Here is a 22538-nt window from a genome sequence, read left to right as displayed (position 1 = left end):
CCGTATGTGAACTGATAATATAAAAAGTGAAAAATCATTGTCAATAGTAATATTTTTCATTATAAAATACTTAATAAATGAAGTGAATGATTGATTAGCAGACTATAAAAAATATATTTTGTAAGCTCAATCATATAGTTTAATGTGTATTAATATCAATTACACTAATTTAAACTCGTAGATGTGGCTGAATATTAATTATACGTTTCAATAATAGCTAGGTACAAAAATCCTATCAATATCGAATTTTAAGTCATTTTACTACATACAATATATTTATGCAATTTTAAAATGAAACAAAAATTATGATTGTTGATTATTGATTATTACAATCAATATAAATTAAAAGAAATAAGTGCTAAAAAGTTTTTCTTCTCATCGCATAATAAATGTGTAGTAGATGTTCAAATTATATGTAATATACAAATATCTAAGTTTAATTTTAAACAATTAATACATCAAATAAAATTAATTTAATTTTTTTAAATATATATTTTTTTTTCGTATCTCCGGGGGTCACCTTTTGAAATAATAAAAATTGCTTTAATATTCAACTTAAGAGGTTAGTTTTTGATGACAAATTGGTTTTAGTTAAAACTTTGAGTGGTCAAAAGTACTCACACTAGTTCTGATGACAGTGTCTTTTTTTAAATATTCAGGAAAACAAACAAAAGATTAAGACGTTCAAAATAAGAATCTATATCATAAAAACAAGTCCCGATGTTTTTCACATACATAAATCCACACCGTTCAACATATCACCAATTTTTTTATTGTTATACCTAATAGTCTGCTGAAGATTTTAGTATTACTTTTGTTAAGGAACATGTCCAATATTTTGACATGTTCCAATTTTCACAGAATTATGTTATTTGTGTCTAAACACACTATTTAATATGAAAACGAAACATATCTACGTGTTTCTATTGTAAAAGTATGTGTATCTTAATTTTATTTCATTTATTTCGAAAAGGGAACCTAATAACTTATAATAAATTAAAATAATTATTTAAAGCGTACCTGATAGTTAAGCAATCGCCCACGACCCACCTCAGAATGTGTAGGTACATAGAATCGACGATGAATCAATTATTTTTGTCGACGTATATGGAGAGATGTGACAACGGCTCAGTGCTTTGAACAGCCCTGCGGAATTTGAAGTATATATCACTGCATTCCAACTACGACTGACAAACTTAATCTTAAGACTTGAATAATTAAGATAGGTTATAAAACGCATAATAATAATTATTGATAACCAATAAAAAAATAGTAGATAAATCAGTAGCGCGCTGATTGGCTGTATGATGTGAAGACCCACATAATGCTATGTTTAATAATCATTATTATTGTTATTCATTTAACGACGTTAAAATATTATTATATAATATATTTCCGGGGTGTAAGAATAATTATATTATTATTAAAAATTGTTTTTTATTATCTTAAAGTATATTTATGAGAATTTATAAACACCTTAAATTATTATTATTATGTATATTTATAAGGTTTGTACATTTTATAGCATTTTATGATCGAAATAACTATAAGACGACTAGACAGGATTTGAAACAGCCCCACAATTTGCAAACAACTAACCACGGGGGCGTAGCACGCGGGTGACAGCTGGTTTTTATATAAAACCAATTTGTAATGATTCAAAAATTGTATTTGTGTAATCTTGAAACTTTTAAGTATATTATTATATGTTATATATAAATTATAATAAAAAAATCTGAATTAATTTAATGCTATTGCATTTAGTTTATTGAAAATAATATAATATGATACAAATATACAGGTTCTATTATAATAATTAAATATTAATAAAATAATTTTTAATTATTTTCATTAAAATTCAATATAACGATTTTGACCTACCGTATTACAAATAGTAAAATAAATTACTATAATAGCAATATAAATATATCATAAAATATACTTAATAATAAAGGCTGACAGACTTTCTTAGCTCAGAATCATTTTTATATACAATTGTTTATCAATGAATTCAAATTTAACTTATACATTGCAGTGAATTTAATGAAAAGATATACTTACTCGAAATTTACTTTACACCAGAATGGTTACCAATAATAACTTTCCCTTTCTTGTTTTAATAACATTTTCGTTTCTAAAATTAAACATTTTGAAAATTTAGTACACTATTCCTCATAAGTTATTTTTATAACAATTCAAAAATACCCAAAAACACATATCTATAATTATTTAATTATTTTTTAACATTTAATTTTAATGAAATTTGTTAAAAACAACTACAACAGTTTGTAAATTTATTTGTGATAAAGAATTTGTACGATTTTTTTACGATTTTTATACGTATACTTAATATAATATATATATTACATTTATTTGTATATTTTTAATAGGGAATTATAATTGCTTATCAGAACTAAAAAATATCACAAATTATAAAATTATCATATTTTAAAGCAACTGAAATAGTTTATGAATTTGATATTTGTTTAAATTATGTTGTTTACCTTATCCTAGAAACCTTGCTATTGAGACACAAAAATAAACATTCCTAACAGTTGATCGATTTAGAATTACTCCATTTCATTGTATACTCTAAAAAAGAGTTATTTCTCTCCCAGAGGTATCTCTTTATCTTTTTATTTTGAATGTATAGACTGTCCCAAATAGTATAAAGAAACGAAGTCAGTAAACAATTTAAAAATGTTTATAAATGTTTTAAAGTTTCATGCAGTCGGATGTCTATTTACTTAATTCGTTTATTTTATTTTTTTTTTTTAGTTTAAAACTGATATACTAAACAACCTTGTAAATACTAACTTTTTAAAAATTGTACATCAATCAATCAAATAGTATATTAGGAAAAAGTAATAATATTTTAAATAACTATTTTAATTTAATATAAATTATTTTTATACAGTATAGTTCAACACCAAAACATCTTCAAATACGAGGTTGAAAGATTATTAGCTTTGATCTTTTCGTTATTCGTTTTCCCAACCTAATGACTTTATATACCAAGTAGGAACATCTTTGACAATAATGGGTGGTAGTTTTATTTCGTTTTTGCTATTTGTTTAATTTCCATTTAAGCAAATCGATACACAAAGGTATGAGAACATTCGGTGTCAGATACAGTGATTTACTTCAATCCACAAACATTTAAGTAGGACAGAAACCAAGAAAATTCGATCACTATAATTGGATAATTATTGTAACAAAACAAATACAGATTTTATGTACAACATGTTCAAATTATTACACGTAGAATGTAGATAATATAAAAGAAAAATGAATTGATCATTTTAAATATTTAATCAATTATAAATTACATCAGTTTTATATGGTATAAACTTAAAATAAATGGTATAATATTAATAGTATTTGAACACGTCAGGTTTTTTTACAAATAATAAAATATTCTATACATTTTTGGACATCTTCATTACCAGTCGTGCTCGCCGTATTAAACTCCACGCTGATCATATGATTTCAGTATTTCTATATTTAATTTACTGTGTTTACTCATACCGTACGTTGTAGGTACGATACATAATAAAACATCAGATTTTGCGATTGGTGAATTGTTATTCAAAAATAAAAATATATAATTATTGTTTTTATTTAAATTATTATTACCATTATTATTACCTATTTGTAGTATGGAAAAAATATACGCCTAAAGCCAACTTAAGAAAATTATATATACCTTATATAATCTTCCTTTACATAAATAAACTACTGCCTGAATCCATGATCATATATTGTGATTATGTTAGATTGTATCGTGTTGTAAAGAAAAATATTTTAATGTATTATAAAGCGATAAAACTTAATAAAGTGTCGAGTTCTACAATAATAAGTACACCGTACGCGCTTCATAATTTTTAAGCCATCGCTATTATTGAATAGAATAAATTACATGATTGTTTTACATAATATTTCTTGTTACTAGTACTTACCATCACACAGCTTATTCTTTATTTTATTTTGTTCGTAGAACGTCTAGTCAAAACGAATATTTTATAAATCCCCGTTTTATTGCCATTGTTTATCACGCTTAAAAAAATATATATATTATTATATTGTGTGCGTAAAAGTGATATGATATTAAAAAGAGTTGGTTTACAATGAAAACATGAAAATATATAATTAAAACAAAATTGGAAAAACAATAATGACTAAAAATCATTTTGAATCGTTCACATTTATTATTACTCATATTAACTTATTAATAATGGTTAAACATCAAAAAAAAAAAAAACGTTTAATATATCCATTTTATACGTAGGATGTGTATTGTTTATCTAATGTTCTATTTAATACTTGTTTCACTAAACAAAACATTGCGTATAAGAGCCCAATACATATTGATGAATTGATCACGCAAAAATAGTTAAATATTTCACTTTAAAACAATATTTAGAATTATAATCTACGATAATTATTTTATAAAATTAATTCGTCCATGTTTAGACTGGACATAATCACCAAACGCATAAAATATCGTAAAATTTTAAACTTGAAATTATAATATTATTTTATAATATACTTAAAGATACAGATATTAAGATGTTTTTCTTTTTTTTTTTAAATACAGTGCAGTTAAAATTAGTTTCATAATTATGTAAATTTCTGATAGATAGGCAGATCCATAATATTTTTAAAATCATTTTAAAAATGTACTAATTTGTCATTAATTTTAAATTGACTCTTATTGTCTTGGTACATTAAAAACAAATTATTGTTGCGGTATACTGAAAACGTTGAGCTTTGCATTAAATGTACAACACTCCCACAGAAATTCTGAAGGTTATCTTAGTCGCTTTTTTTAATTTATATTTTAAACTCATTAGCGTAGGTGTATGTAGTGTGTTCATTAAACCTAAATTAAAAATCTAAATTTAAGGAGATGTGACAATTTTTTAATATTTACTTTTCGGAACTTTTAACATACTTTCAACTTACCGGGTTTAAATTAATTTTATTCTATTACAAATAAGTAATAACATTAAAAATCTTACTTCTTAACATAGAATTGCAAACTAAGTTGTTTTAATATAAGTCAGTGTAATTTAATTGCTGCTGTATAAAAAACTTAAAAAATACATAAATATTTTAAATTGTCCACCAAACACAAATGTTTTATCTCTTCAGTTATCAAGAACAAGTAAGTACTATAATTTTAAAATAGCTTAATTAATTTTATTTTCAAGTTACAATTATTTTTGAGATAAAATAAAAGTATACAATTTTTTATTCAGTATTTCTGTCAATTTATAATTTGTTTTATTAATATAAAATTAAAATATAAATTAAATGTATTGTAAACCATATTGTGTTTCAATAATAATAACGAGGAAGATATGGGGTAAATTCAAGATTGTTAACAAAAATTCCTTATACCTACCTAAACCATACCAGGAAAAATGGTAAAAAAAAAACAATTACAATTTTCTTGAAAACAAAATGTTCAATATAATAATAATATATAACATTGAAAATGTTATGATTTCAATGCATCCAAGATATGAAAAATAACGAGTTTCTGTTGAATATTAGGCACCTAAAATTTATGACTATATATGACAAGGAAAAAAATCTCGTTGGGAAAACAACAAAAATATAATGGTTGAATACTTGAATATAATATATAATAGTGTTTAAATTTTTATTATATAAAGCCTTTATGATATCTATAAAATGTAGGAAAAATTCTCACGATGATATAATAATATTATTTATAGTTGGCAAATCGTAACAATCAAGGTGCCGTTTTCGAGTTAAACACGAATTGTCGTATGTACAATATGAATTTACAAAGTGTTTTACTTCCATAACAGTGACACAATACTGGCGTGGAAAGTCAAAACTCAAAGCTATAGCTTCGCAAAAAGTAATTTCTTTGTCCTTCATATCTTGATTTTCTATGGCATGATCTATAATTCCATAAACTTATTTTTGTAAGAGTGTAATCTGGGCTTTTGTAACTTGAGTGTTTATGTTTTATCATACAATGTTCTGTATTTAATTCAAACATAAAAATATAAAATAATACAAAGTTTATTTAAATGTATTAAATGTACTTACAACAAAAGTACTCGAAACTTATTATACATGCATACAAAACCAGCAAATACTCGTAAATAAATTCAAGAAACAAATAATTTCATATTATTGAATATTATTCATATTCATATTATATGAATCATATTGAAATGTCTCATATTGATTCCATTTGATAATCTAATAAATAGAATTATAAGACTCTTCGTGTTTACTAGTAATACTAGAAATAATACAGAAAAACATCATTTTTTTAATAGAAAAAATATTACCACAATTTTTTATATTCATATGATACTGAAAACAATTTCATCTCCAAGATAAAGTGAAATGATACATTTTTGTAATTAGGTAATTTACTTTATGTCATTAATAATATCACAATCACCTATAGGTATGTCAATATTCGACCGTTCAGCTTCATAACAATAGATTTTATCGGTCCTTCACCGGTTATTGTGGTAAACTCTAATGGCTATTGACGACGATTACGATTCAATTTATACGATATAGATTTTCGACATTTTCTAATTTTAAGGAAAATACCAACATAATCCGTTAGTGTTATAATTTCCTACAATAACGACTTTTCTATAATATTCTAAAAACCTAACTGTACTGTTTATTAGACGTATGGTGATTCGTAGATTCATGAGCGATGATCATGTTTTACTTTAAATATGATATAATACCAAAAATTGTTACTTAGTACGAGTATAGATACATGCCTTATTTAAAATACACCATTTTATTGGTTAGGTCAAATTTTAAATTAACTTAGAGAGTTCAAAGTGTATTACACTAAACTTTGAAACACTACCATATAATCACTTATTACTATTATTGTGTGGCAAATTATATTTTATTTTTCTGTACAATTTGTAAGACATGGTTTAGTAAAAAAAAAAAGTAATTATCTTAAGGAAGTTTGTTTAAATATTAAGGAATCAACATAAATTTTATGATATAATGTTTAATTGAGCGTAAACTAACAAAGTTGGTAACTCAAACTATTAGTTAAGTTAGAAATTTTCAAAAGTTTTGTTATCTAAAAAATTACGAAATTCGATTAAATATTAATTATCAATTCATTTTTATATTACCTATTCAAGTTTCATGGATTACTATTTTTTTTCGTGGAATTGGGTTATGTATTTATTTAGTTATTGATAATATAGGCGTGTGTAATTAAATAGATACTATTTATTCCGAAAAATATAATATTAGATGGAATGAACAGAATTTTTACCAATATATTTTTTAAAGTACCATTGACTATAACAAAGTTAGTTGTATTATATTTATTAATAAATTTAATTTAAGTTTAGTAAATTAAATAATTTCATGTTCAATATGCAAACATACATTTTAGAAAAACAAATTTAACATTTTCCAACATTATACTAAATAAAAGGAAATAAGGTACATTTATATTTTAATTTTAAAATTACTTTCAACATTTTAACATAGCTAATCATTTATACTAATGATTTTAACTTTTTTTCAATTACTCACTCGTTTTTAAATATATTATTATATTATGTTTTATTATATTGCTTTTGTTGAGATCTTGAAATATTAATTTTTTCATGACTTTAATTTATCAAAACATGAATATTATATATTTATATATATGAGTATGTATTATACTTGATGATTATTTATTGTAAAAATAAACATAGAAATTTAAAAAAATAGTAACTAGAAAAAATATTTATAATTTCATATTATATGAAAATTGAAAATGTTAGTCGTTAAATGTGATATTATGAATAAGAATTACTACAAATTAAATTCGTGAAATTTTGTACTTCGTACTGGAATTAAAAATATAACAATTGTTATTTAGTTAGGTGCATATACATTATACATATTATTTTGAAATTAATGTTCATATTTTTCTATTTTTTCTTAACAAATTAAAGAATCATACTTATATTTTATTCATGATAATATTTTAAAATATTATTCAATATAATATTTATTGTAATTTTTCATAGATTAATGAATTATTCCATAGATTATTAGTTTACTAAAATATATATATAGGTATCGGTATGTGTATTACTAAATTTATATTTTGTCAACCATGTAATTATTTTAGTCAAATTTTCTCTTTCTCCATCACCGTTAACAATTCATGATAAAATATAATAAGAGAAGGTTTATGCAATTTTTTTTTCGAACTTTTATTATAATTATAAAATGACTATAATGATGTTTAACTATGACTTGATAATCTTCTTAAATATAACTATTTTTCAAATAAATATTTTTTTAGTATATAGTATATACTATAATTTAGCTACAACTGATATAGTTATTAAGTTTGCTTTGTTTAACTTAAGAAAATAAAGAAATCAAAATAGTTGTATTATGTTGTATTATATTGAATTGTGTTATGTTTTATCTTTTAGCTTTTATCAACTATATAATTATTTAAAAAAAAACACCCGAAATAAAATAAATATTATACATATACATATATACATCACAAAATTTTGTAGTTATATTTTGTATCTAAGTACGTTAATATATTATAGATTCGTTATTTTTATTTATTTTTTTTTAATTAATATATATTTATAATCTATACATACAATAAACATGGTATAATAAGTAAGTATGATAAAACTTATACGTATATGTGCAAGAGATAATCGATGTATAACACACATATCATCACTGCAATACTTACAAATTGCAATAAAGAATGACTCACTAGATGGTTCAATTATAAATCTATTTTTTGTTGTAAACCACATTCGTTAAAAAATAATGATTATTAAAACTTATTAATTCAATTAGATACGTTTATAAAGGTTATACGGGACTAAACTCAAAACAGTGTTGACGTTGTTTTAATTTACATCATTTTTGATAAAGTTAACATTTTTTAAGAATTTAATAAAAATTATTATATTTTTTATATATAATATTAACATATAATTTTTATTTCCAAGACACAATCATATTATAAATGTACTACAAAATAATTCGTCAATTTTTGATTTTAAATACACATATATCTCTACTATATTTACGTGTTTACAAATGGAGTTCATGAATGTTTTACTTAATTTTTCCGGGAATCTCATATAATATTTCATTACTATTTGATTCACGTTCTTCTCGGCCTTCTTTTTATGAATATGATATTAGATACAAGTTATAGAGTTCAAGTAGTAGTAGATATATAAAGAAGACATCAAAAGATTTCCGCGAGTTTCTATAAAATTGGATTTCAAATCATATCTAGGCCGTTAACTTCAAATATGTCATTATTATTATTATTATATATTTACAACTTTATCATGATACACATATAAAATATATTTTCATACTTAGTACCTAATATATTAACATATATTCACAATGATGTTCTAGTGTCATATACAAATAACGATACATTTATTTTCAAATGAAATTTAAGTTTAAAAAATTATAATTAAATTTATTGATGGTTGAGTAGTTCTAAATATATCTATTATATACTTATAATATCTCAAATTCACAACAATATTAACTTTCCTGACAATGCAGCGATTATTTCTCACAAGAATGTTGTATTTACATTAATTGTAAATGGTAAATCAACAACAGTGTTAAAAATAAAAAATAAATAAGAGTAAATACATCCAAATGAACTATTAGCCATAGGAAGTAAAATAGATAATATACGTGTAAAGTATGTAAAATTCTATAACATATATTATCCAAAAAAAAAAAACTAAGAAAAAATTATTTTATCTTCAATAATCTTGTTTATACCATTATAATAAGTGCAATATTTACTGTAGGAAGTATTATTATAGAGCATAATTTGTTAATGGACCATGAAATTAAATTGTCTAAATTTTTGGGTTTTGGTTTTTTTTTCATATTTAACATTGCTTATGTTTTCTGTCCACGCGCACATATATTATATTACTACCCTTCAAATATTTTATAAAGATAAGTTTATTTTGTTCATAACTACTCTTTGTATTTTCTCATACTATCTGTTATTCCACCTTTGAGCTGTAATAATTACGTTCTTTAATTTATTTATTAAGGAGAAGTACTCTTCTTTATCACAATTCTGAGTTAAACTAACCCCCAGGGGAATTACTTTCACATTACAACTCTCCTAGAGTTAACATGTATTTTAACCAGAATATTTTTCCACGATTTTTGTTTATTAACGAAATGTTATTTTGTCTTAAATAAAATAATATATCGTTTAACGAAACTAATGAGAAAATCTAAAAATAATCTCTACCAAAAAATAACATTTAAAATTGTAAAATAGTTTTTAAAGTACTTTTCTATATATAAAAAGGTATAACCATAGTAAAATCTATTTTAAATAACTATACATGATACAACTAACAAGCCTAAAATGTATTTAAATTTTAATAGAAATTTACAAAACAAATATGAAATAATAACTATATAAGTATTCATTAAAACAATGAGTTTTTAGTTGAATATAAGCTATATAATACTTACATATCTTTTATTTTTCAAAAGCATTTCGAAATTATTTTAAGTCTTTGGCATGATCTATTCAGCTTATAATTTTTGCGCATTCTAACTCTAAAACCATTGTACTGTTTAATGATTTGATCTTTCTGTCTAATTATGTTTTCATTTTTAAAATATTGCACTATAATAAAAAGAAAAATAATCAATACCATTGCAAAAATTCTTATATTACCTATATACTTTTATTTTATTTTTTTAATTAGAATAAAATAAAGCAAAAAAAAAAACCATAAAAATCAATCAATCAGACCTGATCAGTACATAAGATAAGATAATTGAAAATTAGGTAAGTGAACAGTAATATTATAATTAATTACTAGCATTCAGGAATTAAACAACAATGCATCGACAATACAACAGAAAAAAATATAAAAAATCAAATAACTGTTGAATCCAAGTTCTACACACTACAAGACCAAAACAAAAACTGCAACTTTATCAATTCATTGCAATAATAGAATACTGTGGTTTTTGTGTTTTAATCTACAGATTAGTTATCAGTTAACATAATTACAGGTAGTATCTACGTACCTACAGTCATAAATATAAATATGTACAGTAAATGAGCTTCAAGTTGCAATAGCCAATAAGAAGTAAATTAGTTAATTTATACACTTATATGATAAAATAATAATAAGTTTAAAATGCATGTTTTTCGTATAAATAGTATGAATAATCAATTTTAATAAATTTTAAATTAATTAAAAACAGTGAACTTAAAATAAAACAACTTTGCAAAAGTGGATGATTTTAACCTACTTAAGTGTATAAGGACTGCATTTTATTTTAAGTATATAACACGTACGGTTTTTAAATGCAACGTTAAAAATATTTATGACTAAATAATAATAATAAATAAATGTTAATACAAAAATAATTAAAATTTGTATGCATAGTCCTTCTGTACACTCATACTTATTTATGTTACATGTAAGATACTAAATAAATACACTTTATAATCTATAGGTATACTATTCTACGAACTAAATTAATTCAGTTGAAAATTGTTCAATCGAGACTACGATATATTCACAATTAGTATGAGCCACCCAGCCTACATAATAATATGTTCGGTAAAAACTGTTTGTAAAAAAAATTCCATATAACTGATATCTATTATTAGAAAAAAATAATCTAAAAAGTTGTATACTCATATAAATACTTAATACATTTTCTATCATCATCCTGAGAACTAACACTTTTGAAGCACAATTAATAAAATTGTTTGTAAATACAAAAGTAAAATGTATAACTGAACTTTTACTTATATTGGTAAACTATTCAAGACCGCACTAACACCTGATATACATTGTTTATATTTATTTTCGAAATAATAAAATCGATTTTAGATATCTTTAAGTTCATCAGCCAAACATTGTTTTTATTAATTTTAGTATATTACATCGAACCAAATTCTAAAAGACGATAAAACTAATGTACACTGTATATATACATTATACAATGTATTTGTACTGCAATTTAAACGATAATTTTATGCATTAAATTATGTTTGGTTTTATTTCAATTAACTTCATGTTATTAATTTATAATTACAAATTTAATGAGATTTTCTAATATAGTATAGGTAAGTATAGCAAATATCTATTTAATAAAACCGTATTAACTATTTCCCGTGTATATATAATAGTTAGTTATATATGTTGTACCTATTTATTTTATTTGAGCTCTTATAATTAATTTCATTATTGAAAAAAATGTCTTATAATTATTTTGTATATAAATTGAGTAGTTGTTACGGATATTAATAATTACTAATTAGTATACTTCCTGAAAATGTCTTTGATTATTTTCCTGCTAAAAATATGTATACAAATATACATTCCTCGCTCCGTTCAGAATCTAAAACAACATTATTTTATTGAAATGTTTTTATTAAGATCGACCGGAACTCAAAGAGAAAATATTTTAACCACTGATTTTAACAAATTGATATATTTATAATACGATGCTTTTATGTGCTAAAAATGTTGCCAATTAATATTTCTTAGATGTCTTCTTTACAAGTACAAAACACGAATTAATAAAGACACTTTTTGTACATTATTTTTTGAAATTATTTATTTTTATACTTTATTTTCAAAAACTTCTATTCTAAATAGTTTCTTTATTATATAAAATAATGACAGTAATTATAATATAGGTAATGAAGAAATTTAAAATAAAATATTTACGAAATTTTAATTTTTAAATAAAATGTTTTATTATTATTTATTATTAATGAAGAAAATTATACTATTTTTATTCTAAATGCGTGCGATACAATAACCATAAGTAAATATTATAGGAATAAAACAATAGTAATAATTAATAATTGTAAGTATTTAAAAATAGGTAGTTCTTACTTAAATAATAACACCATAATATTATTTTACATGAAATACACGAATTGAAGAGGTCATCCAGCAACAATACTTTGGTGGAAAATAACATTTAATAATAAAATACTTTCCTATATATTTTAATCAATAGTTTATATTTAAATATATATATTATACAGATACCTGAAGCCTTAATGTGTAAACCAATTTTTTGGGTTTTTTTTTTTAAATATATATTTTATCAATAATTGAATCCCATACTTTTTACACGATAATTATTTAAATAAATAAAAATACGCAAGTAAAATATTTTCACAGAAAATTTCAATTCAAAACGACAAAAACATATTATTTTGTTGGTTTGATAATTCATCAAAATCAATTTCTATTTTCCATACGGCATGAATGTATAATATTACTATATAGGTACCCACTGGCCACTATCCAGTGCGTACATTATTTATATTGAAGTATTGAAATCAGTAGAACAAATCATAATCGGTTATCAATATAAGTGCGTATAAAAATTAAATTTATTAGACATGTAAAAATAAATATTTATTTATTTATTCTGAATATTATAATTAGATAGATTAATTTATTAATTTAGGTAAGTATAAAAAAATATACGATCCAATTAACTTTTTACATTAAAAGAAAATTCAGAAAATATTATTTGTAACTTTAAAATGTGTACATAAAGCCATAGACACTATTAATTGGAATCAATCAATAAGTACAAAGTATTTAAGTTCTTAAATAAATTTCCCAAATAGTATTGATTGTTAGATTTTTCCTAAATACTCATCTAATAAAGCCTTTTCATAGAACATTAATTGTATTTAATTTATCAGATTATTAAACCATTTACTTATTTTAAGTAGTTTTTTTATTTATTCATAATAAAACTAATTTGTGATTATTAATTTATCATTCGTCATTATCCTTAAATGTATTCAAAAATGTAATATTATGCAGAATATTTAGATATTTATGACTCATTTTTTCTGAGACTTATTTTCTTGTCTTCGTGTTCACTCAATTTCAAAATGATTTCAACATTAAAAATAATATTGATATACAAAAAAAACTTACAAAACGAATTCCAGTCTCAAAAGTTTTTTAATGTTTAAAATTATATGAAGTATTTTGTTATTGTGTTTATTTTCAATCAAACACTTAATAAAAAGTATAATATTTAAATATGTTTTTATCGACTTATATATGAAATTCTTTTTTTAAATTTAGATACCTACAATGCAAATGAAGTATTCAACATATTATATATAATGCAAATGTCTACTATTCGCACCATATATTTTTTTTTATTATTTTGAGTACAAAATACGTATTTTTGACATAATTGTTATTGCTTAAATTATACCTATACTTAAATAAATATACTTTAAAATCTAAAATGTATTTATAAATATTTTTTTTTTTTGCTCATTCGGCTGTTATTATCTGTCAATATAATAATATTCAGATTGATATAGAACAATCACCACCACAATGTATGGTTTGCGAGTATAATATTTTTTGAACAAACGCAGTAAGACATTAAAGAGACCTTGAGATCACCAAATAAACATCACATATACTTTATACCTGATGTTAGGTTAAGTTAAAGAAATTATTTTTTATTTGCGTGGTCTATATAATTTTAGCTAAAAGAGTAAAGTATATTTAGTTCTATAGTTATTTACATAAAGGACTTGAGTATCTACTACGACTACCTTATTGGTAAAGGAGAGCTCTCAGAACTATTTATATGAAACAAGTATTTTTCTTTTTCGTAAGTAAAATTGCTATTTTGTCGTATCATAATAAATTGGGTATAAGTGTTATACAATGAGGTTCTTTTAAAGGAAAACTTAAATTTTAGCGATAAACACAAATGTTTTTGGAAATATTATAATATTTAAATCATGATCAAAAAACATTAAAGAAAAAAAACACATTTATCAACGTTATTCTTAAAGCTTTGTACATTTCGAACGACAGCGTACATTTTTAATGATAATATTTCAAATTTCAATACATGAACATTTCATTTAGAGCGAGTATAGTTGATTCGTTATAACTTTATAAGTATTTAAAGTTTTTATAAGCGGGCCGAATAGGTGTGAACCAACGAATACAAATACTTCTGACGTGGCTCACGATATGATGATTATTGATAACATGTGTGCATAAGGCGTGGGTATAGTCGTCTCTATTTCGAGTACAAATTATATATATAAAAAAAAAAATACCTATACTTGTATATAGTTGATACGTTAATTGCATATATCCGGTTAATTTTATTAAATCAACGTGTATAATAGAACATAAAATAATTTCTGGTTGTGAACAAAAACTGCTTCATAATATACGATGCTTCCTGCCTGTATTCGTTTATATTAAATCACCGTATGAATCCAATCTCAAAATGTAAATAATATTTATACAAAAAACATTACACGCGTACCGTTCTCAGTATTGATATTTTATATATACCTAATATTCTTGGCAAACATTATTATAATATAATATCAACCGCGTGTACTCATAAACAAATATGGCGAAATCGTATATTTAATTATGGCATTGTTCACGTTGGATTAATTTGGTGATTAACTCATCGCTACTGTCAACTAATTCTATAATACGTCACCGATGGTCGTCGAGGTCCATATATTTAACGATATTTATCTGGATATATCTGTATATATTTTATATTATTACAGATTTATATATATATTACGACATGTGCTTCAATAATCGCCATATGCTAATTTGCGTGCTTTGCGTATAGAGTGATCCGTTTAACTGACTATACAATCATTTTCCGAATTTATTATTTTTTTTTAAGTGTTTATACTACAATAAATATTCATAATGAATACGTCTAAATATATAGAAAACTATGCTACTTCCGGTAATTCGAAAAATAAATATTTTTTAGTTTGTTATTAAATTCTATTGGGTACACCTATATATATTTTTTACGAATACTTATTTTTACGAACGTTCTGTACAATTTTTCATTCTCCGTTATAATAGTTTGAAAACGATAATTTATATCCGACGTAAAACACTGAAATCGCTTGAAATCCTACAATATGGCTTAGAACCTCTGGAGACCTAACTATACTACGTTCAGTAGTTGACTTTTGATTAAAAATTATTATTAATACTTTTTATTTATTTATTGTTTAATATCCACATGTACAGTAACAAACTTATTTTATAAATACATATCGTGATGAAATAAGTTATATCGTATATGAAAGTAAGTATATTTATTACACTTATCGGTTTAGTATTACTATGATATTATGTGACAAAGATTACTGTAAAATAATAATATACGTCGTAATTTTATGTAGGTAAAATTAAAATATTCCATTTTTTTTTTCAATTGGTTTTTAAGGAGGCTTGAAACATTATTCTCGAACGAAAATAACATTTGACTAATACCAAAACTATCGGCGAGACGACCCGTGTATGACACGCATGAACTCTCCAGTTTATACAGTTTAAATTTCATGCATTAGCGTTTGATAATATGCAATGATAAAAAGTCCCGATCGTCCGGTGCGTATGAGAATATCGTTTTTGTATACGCGACACCGTTTTGTAAGTGAGTTATTTTCAACACACCGCCCAAACGCATTTTATAATATCTCTGTTGTCCATAGCTCCTATAAGTTATCAAATTTCTAGTTGTATCACATAGTATATTAGTTTACGATTTTCCCGAAAAACAATTTAATACGTTGTGTACAACAAATAAGCGAAATACACGAAACAAACGGCTGGACAGTTATACCATTTTGAATGTTTTGATTATAGCTACAGTGAATATTACATGTTGTATGACATTTAAATACGATGAGAGTAAAAGTTGTGCGTACAAATATCGTCACATCGATTTATATAATATATATACAGGGTGATTCTTCTTTATCAATCAACATTCATTATTTCAAAAAGTATAGATTTTTTTTCAAATTTTTAGATACACTTTTTTCTACGACTTTACAAAATTTTAATTTTTTTTCACTCTCGTATTTAATAGTAAAAAAAAAACTATCAACTTTTGATTTTCAAACGGCAACCTGTATTAATAAAGCCATTTTTTTTTTAAATTGTTAACTTTCGTTTATCCGTAGGCGAGTTATAGCTGCTGCTCAAAGTTGTGGGTAGATTGGTTTATGAAAGTCGTGGGTTTTATACATCATCAGTACACTAATTAGCACTGTCGGAACTGGGATTTTTAATAACAACGGATCTCGACCGTATTACATAATGAATAATGATCGTATCGGAATAGGTACCTATATAGCGAAATGTATATAATATCGGCGATCGAAAAGCGTAAATATTATTTTCTTTTTAGATCTATTTTTTTAACGCGTCGTGCGCGATATTTAAAATATTATCACGGTTTAAAAACGCGTAATATTATTGTAATCACACGGCGCTACAACCTTGAGTACCGTAACCGCGCGTGGGAAGGACTCTCGCGCGCGCGTGTGTGTATAAATATTATGGTATATAATAAAACGCTCTCCTCACCGCGGTCAACATTATAATCGTTATCGTGCGGTAAGTGCCGAGACTTACAGAGCGGCAACAACAACAAAAACAACGACGACGACAGACGACGACCACGACGACGATATTAGGCGAGCACGGGAAACGTTTATTTTTGACGAGCGAAATCCTATTATACGACGTCCGGCAGGGTCACGGAGACTGTTACGCGGGTCGCGGACTCTGCAGCGGTCTGGCGAAACGATCGTCGTCCCTGCTTGGTACCAATGGATGTTTCGTGTACGGTGCCCGCTGCCCCGGCGGACGTCCCGCCGAGGTCGCCGCCACACGTACACGCGACGGCCCGCTGTAGGACTTAGCCCCGTTCGGTCCGGTCGTAATGACGCTGCAGCGACGGCAGCAGCGTAATAATAATAATAATGATAGAACGTATCGTTGCAGGTCGCATAGCTCGACACACACATAATATACGTATAATGTTATAAAATATATTATATCAGCTGCGACTGTGCACAGGCTTCCCGTCGACATTCCTACTTTGGCTAATCGTTTTCGCTCTATTATTACTGTACGACGGTGGCCGCGGCAAAACAAGCGGTTCCGCGCCCCCGCAAACATTTCCATAATATACAGTCGTCGTGGGACTGTCAAGTGTATTATTAATACGAGATGTTAAATTCGAGACGAGCTGCAGTTCCGTCTGCACGTCACTCGACAAACGGCGACGGTTTAAATTCGTAACAGATGGGTTTTGGCTTAAATAAATTCGGTCCCCGGCGTATCGTATTATTGTTACAGCGTCGAGTCTCGATAACGCGAAAACCTCGATAACTCGAATTTTTTTTTTTTTGTCCCTGTGGAATTCCTACACTCGAAAAATAGGTACATAAGTCGAATTGATTTTTAAATTTCTTGAAATTCCAGTAATCGAGACTCGACTGTATTATTATACAGACATATATATCGACTATGATGCTAACGAGGAGTAGTTGAGAAAAAATCAGACCTCGCACCGAACGGGTTGGAATCGTCATTATTATTATTGAGGTTACACATTGTGTTTATTGAAATCAATTAAATAATAGAGCTTATAATACTATATGACTATAATATTATGTACATTGTTTAGAAAAAATAATATAAAACACAACGATACGGACAACGGGCTTTATAATAATACATCAATAAACTGATTCATCAACAGCCACTACTCATAATTGGTAGAGATATAAGAGAATACGAGATGGATTATAGAGCTAATATATTTTTACAGATTGAATGTTTAAATAATTGAGTGTAATTTTTTAGTTTTAATATTTTAATAAATATAATCAATTTATTTAGAATATATAATTCATATTTTGAAAATGTCGTTAGCACAATGTGCAAAAACCTCAGTTTCTCATGTATTTTCCTCGAGTGATTTGAAAACATTGAATAAAAAAAACACAAACCCAAAAAATGTTAAATATTCGTTATACTCGATTAAATTAATTAAACGGTATTATAAAATGACTTTGGTATGAAACAAATCGATTCATGTTAGTAGATATGTTGACTAATGGTTTGTACAAAAATAAATTAAATCAAATAAATTATTTATATTGCCATTGATATTATAGTAAGTTTTATTTACCGAATAAATCTATATATTTTTGTACGTACCTAGATTCTTTTTATAAGTAATTAAAAAAATATGCTAAACTGAATACATTTTTACAAAAGCTAAATTGCAAGGTTAAATAACTTATTATATTATATTAATATTTGTTTATTGTAAAATATGTAATTTAATTAATATTCTACGTGATTCAACATTTTAAAGAATTAAATTAGCTGTATTTTAGTTATATAAATACTACCCTATACATAACATAGTATTTATCATATATAATACGAGTCACTTGAGATTAACGATGTTATTACTTGTTATAATATAATTATAGATTTCTATAACTTTATAAACAAATTTAACTTTAAATATTTATTATGTAAAGAGCTATCAAAAATTAGTTTTACTTTAATTTTTGTATAAAATATTAGAATTAAAATATATTATCTTAACGTTAATTTATAATATTATCATAGTATAATCAAACCTGAATTAAACCGTTTTAAAGTCCTGCGCTGTTTTTAACAACAAGATCCCCTAAAAAAAAAATAAAAAAGGCGTTTATTACAATTATTTTAATGCATACATAAAAAATTACTGCAACGATATTAGTGATCTATTATGGTAATAGGGATAAAAGATTTGATCTGTTATAATATCCAAAATAAACTTTTATGGAGTATAAAAGTATAAAACATTTTAAAATATTATATTTTCAACTAGTTTTGCAGAAAATTACTTTGTTTAAAATCTTCATATCAATGTAAAGAAAAATCTTAGTAAATTTTTGTGCAGAATTCAATACTTAGTTACTCAATAAAAAATTCTGTAATACATTCTGCAAGATCCTAAAAAAATGAAAAATATTGAGGTTCGGGGAATGGAATCCCTTAATCCGGACTTGTATATAATAATAATTAATTAATGATAAATTATTTATTATGATGATTAATAGGTAAAATTCAACAAACAATTTTTCCAGCCAATTTCACACACCTCATTGTTAACACTTCCAGTTCGGTATGATATTATTATATAATGATATCTATTATGACAATGAATGAATTACACCTATAAGTATAATAGTAGCGCATTATTTGAGTGTTAAGACTGTTGGGTTTTGTACAACATTGCTGAGTGGTGCGTAACAAACGGGATGGTATTGTGCGGGTTTTCATTTCAATTCGAAACGGTTTTTCAATACGAATATATATCTAGTATTTAGTATATATATATATATATATTTATACTGTGTTATAAGCTGGCCATCAACTGGATAATCTGTAAGATTAAAATCGAGTTTGCTCTCAACAAACCTAATATTAATCCAGTAGGTATTAAATGCGTATACTGTATGTATAAATATATGTATATACATGTTTACACGCGAACGTTGTTATGTACACACAAAGCCGACAATATACCAAGCCATCCATACACCGACTCTTTTGACCCGTGGTTTGCCTATCCGTTTTAATCCCGCGTAACCCTAAACGCTACAAGGCGAACGTATATACACACAATTCGTATTGCGTAATATGTGCGTAGAAAAATTGCTGTAAAATTAGTTGTATTTAAAAACAAAAAATAAATCATCAAAAAAACATTTATCCATAGCTTCAAACACATCTATTACACATCATTCATAAATAACTATATCGTTGCAAATCGCTGTGGGTTTGACGTTAATCCGTTGTGCCTGTACCTACGTATGCGCGGTATATTGATAATACTGAGTATAGTGTTATTGTATTTACTATATACCTAGTAAGTAATTAATATAAATAGAGCGAGTACATGGTAATTGTTAATCTACCAAGCGTGATCCTCTCCCCATTCTTTTCTTTCTCGCATTCCTATTTTTAGAATTTTTAAGTATGCCCATTGCCGAAAGACCATATTTTCAAAAGCTTAGAGTTTCTTACAGCATATTACAATAACTATTATATGTATTTGAAGATGCTAAAATTTATTTTTAAAAGTGAGAACTTCCCTTTTTTACTGTGAGTTGTTAATCAGATAATTGTGTGTGCAAATTTGATGTATTTAAATCAAAACTAAAACAAACAATTAACTTTCCGAATGATTATGCAGTATATATATAATTTATACACTTATTATAATTTTCTATCAAATATATATTTCTAATATCGTAAAGAATCAGATAAGAACTCTATCACTTATTACTAAATTAAAAATATATTTATATTTATAACATAAATATTATAATATTATACTGATAAATATATATATATATAACTCAAAACCTACTGCTTGTATTAAATATATGAATTTATGTTATAAAAAAAAATTATCTACTAAATAATTCAAAGTGAAACAAAGATCCGAAAAACAAATGAAAATTTCATCAAATAAAATTTTAATAAATCTAATAGTATATCATAATATAATATGATACCTACTTACTTGACGTGAAGGTAGCAGGTAAAAGTAAAAATTTTACAATTTAAAATTTGAATTATTGCATTATTTATGCACAATAATATGATGAGCAAGGGCTCCACAAAGCATACTGTATTGTTGTGTACCTATTTATTATACAAAGTCGTTTCGGGTATAATGCGACGAGCTTGGTTCTAACCAAAACATTCCCAGAACGTATTATATATAGGTACCTCTATTTATGTATGGGAAAAAAGAGTGAGGGGATTCCGATGAAATCATTTCCGTTTCCCGTGTAATAATATGATGTGTCACACATAACGCTATTACTAAACCCCCACGTACGTCACGTGGGAAATGCGTGTTTTGACCGCACAATTTTCCCGTCATCGCCGGGACCTGAAGCAGATCCTCAGCCACCCCGCAGTATTATTACATGCACGTCGCCGATTGTTTGGAGACGTCAGAAACTCGACGCCTGTCTTCAACTACGGCGTGCTGTGTACATATCACACGCCATCGAAGAAAATCTCCGGTAATGACGTGTCAAAAGGTGCCGTTGTTGCCGTTGTTTTCCTTTCGGTTTTGATGGGTTTGTGACCGGAATAAAACGACCGCAGACCAGAGGACAGCACCATGTCAATATTTCCAACAAGCCATCCCCCTCGTCCCTCCCACGAAATTATACGACGGGCGTTCCGGTTGAATAGCTAAACACCACGTCTGTTCGCCCCGCTGATTTTAGTCACACCGCACATAATAATTAATAATAACCCGCATGTAAAACAGTAATCACGAGAATAGAGAGGAGATGAATAGAGGAGATGATCACATCCACCGTGCTTCACTCTATACATACTAATATTATAATAACATTATTGGCATGATATCGCAGTTGGCTAAATTATTTCAGAGACTTTTTTTTTTATTATTATTATTTTAATTAATAATATAAATATTAATAAAAAATGGTATAAAGCAATAACAATACTAGTGGTGAGTAAAATATGTTATTATGTTAAATTATAGCTAATAAATTAAATTCCATATTT

At 25.4% G+C, this 22538-nt stretch overlaps 1 protein-coding gene across 1 annotated transcript in view; it reads right to left on the bottom strand.

The window, feature by feature from the left end:
- The window catches only part of LOC114132548 (prothoracicostatic peptides), a 59326-nt gene extending 39734 nt beyond the window's left edge, over positions 1-19592 (bottom strand). The window contains exon 1 of the mRNA XM_027998035.2: positions 19571-19592. The gene's annotated coding sequence lies outside the window, so the exon portion shown is untranslated. The remainder of the gene's footprint in view (positions 1-19570) is intronic.
- Between the last annotated feature and the right edge of the window lie 2946 nt (positions 19593-22538).

Source organism: Aphis gossypii, chromosome 2, assembly GCF_020184175.1.
Source record: "Aphis gossypii isolate Hap1 chromosome 2, ASM2018417v2, whole genome shotgun sequence".
Taxonomy (NCBI): Eukaryota; Metazoa; Arthropoda; class Insecta; order Hemiptera; family Aphididae; genus Aphis; species Aphis gossypii.
The sequence above is the reverse complement of the archived record's forward strand: the minus strand, read 5'-3'. Positions and strand labels throughout refer to the sequence as shown.